Here is a 1,928-nt window from a genome sequence, read left to right as displayed (position 1 = left end):
CACACACACACACACACACACACACACATCTAGACTTGTCTTGTACTCACATCTTGCTTTCACCTCCAAAATTCCAGGGTTACATTCGTGTGCTGCTATGGCAATTTTGTACGGAGAACTTACATTGCCAAGTCTATGCCAAGAGACTCTAATTTTGAGCCTCACAACTACCTCATGAAGTATGGACTTTACTCCCTACTTTATAGGTAAAGAACAGTGTCTCAGAAAGGGAAAAGCACTTGGAAAGGATCACACTGCTGGTAAGTAATAGAAGTGGAATTAAGATCAAAACAGTTTATTTTAGTTTTGAGAGGGACTTAGTCTGTGGCCCTGCATGGCCTCCTTGAAATTGTGACTTTCCTGCTTTAGCCATTAAAGTGTGGAGATCACAGGCATGAGCCACCATGATTGTTTCAATATAAGTGACTTGCTAATATTCCATTTATAGTTGAGGATCCTGATGGTCTATGGTATATGGCCTTGCTGTATACTATCCTCTCACAAAGGACTTCCATGACCTTCTACCTTACATCCAACCTTCTGACTTCTTTAGTCACTCCATGGTGACAGATATTAATCTCCAAGCTTGATATGTCCTTCTGCCTTATCAAAGTAGTGGGGGATGGTGCACAACATCAGTGTCACAGGTTGCCGAAGGAAGCTTTGATGTGATCAGACCTAGCACAAGGAGAAATGGTGAAGCTTAATTCTTGGCTGAGTGCAAGAGGAGCTGATTCTACTCCATGCCTGGAATCAAGCAGCTGCTAAGATCCCAAGGATGGAGGAACCAGGAGAGTTACAAGCATTACTCCATGAAGCTCGCCTGCACTCAACATGAGAGGCAGGGAAGCCTGGGTGAACAAAGTGAGCACTGAACCCAGGATGGACTTCTGGGCAGGATTCTAGGCAGAAATTCTGGCCTTGAACCAATGCTTCCTGATCTAGGCACTATATCTCTGTTTTCCTGTCTGTAGACTATACCAGCTCTTTCTAGTAGCTATTGCTTGTTCTCTGAATGGCTGGTCTAAATTCATCCCTTTCTGCTACAATGGTAGTTTATCTCCATATGTTTACTTGTCCTTGTTTTGGGGAGTGTCAGAGTCAACCTGTAGAGTGTGATGTGAACCTTGTAAGATCTCTGCAGATGCTAACAAAATCATGACTTCTCTTCCCCCAACCCACAGTTTCCCCATTTAATCCATATGTGCTCAGAGAGGTGGTATTGAGACTTAGAGCTGACACACAGCCTCTGGCCACATCCCCAGGTCATCTGGTTGGAAGCAGGATGCTGGAGCCACAGATATAGAAATGGAAATCTATCTCCTCCAATCAACAAAATACTTCAGTAGGTAAAGACGCTTGCCACCAGGTGAGATGACCTGATTTTCCTCCTCATTCTCCAACCCCATGGTGAAAGGAGAGAACTGACCTGTCCAAGTTGTTGTCTGACCTCCAAATGAGGACACCGGCCCTTAAACCACTATTAAGATTTTAAGAAAAAAATCATGTCCTGTCCAGATCAATGCTGCATAATCTGAAAGATAGAAAGTCTAGGAGACTGATGTTTTTCCAGCTTATTGGGCACATTTCTCTTGTTACTCCATCTCCTGGGCACTCCAAACCCTGTGGGATATTGTCCTGTGTGCAACAAAAATGTTTCCTGAATTGTCTGCTCCCAGGTGACCTGGATAAAAGTCAGGGGAAACACTATTGTTCCTTCTCCACCAAGTTTCTACACTAAAGGTTATTTATCTTCTAACAAATACTAGAGCCAATTAAAGTTTTCTCTCAAGTGTAGGTTCCTTGAAATTTCACATGTTGCTAATGCACAGCTTGCTGTCTCTAGAAAATTACCACTCTGCTTTAAACAATGGGGGATTGTGCTCCCTTGAATATATAACCATGACACTCACATCCATGGTCTCATG

Source organism: Peromyscus californicus, unplaced genomic scaffold (genome assembly GCF_007827085.1).
Source record: "Peromyscus californicus insignis strain IS unplaced genomic scaffold, ASM782708v3 Scaffold_2__1_contigs__length_46816999, whole genome shotgun sequence".
NCBI classification, from domain to species: Eukaryota; Metazoa; Chordata; class Mammalia; order Rodentia; family Cricetidae; genus Peromyscus; species Peromyscus californicus.
Note: the sequence above shows the minus strand (reverse complement) of the source record.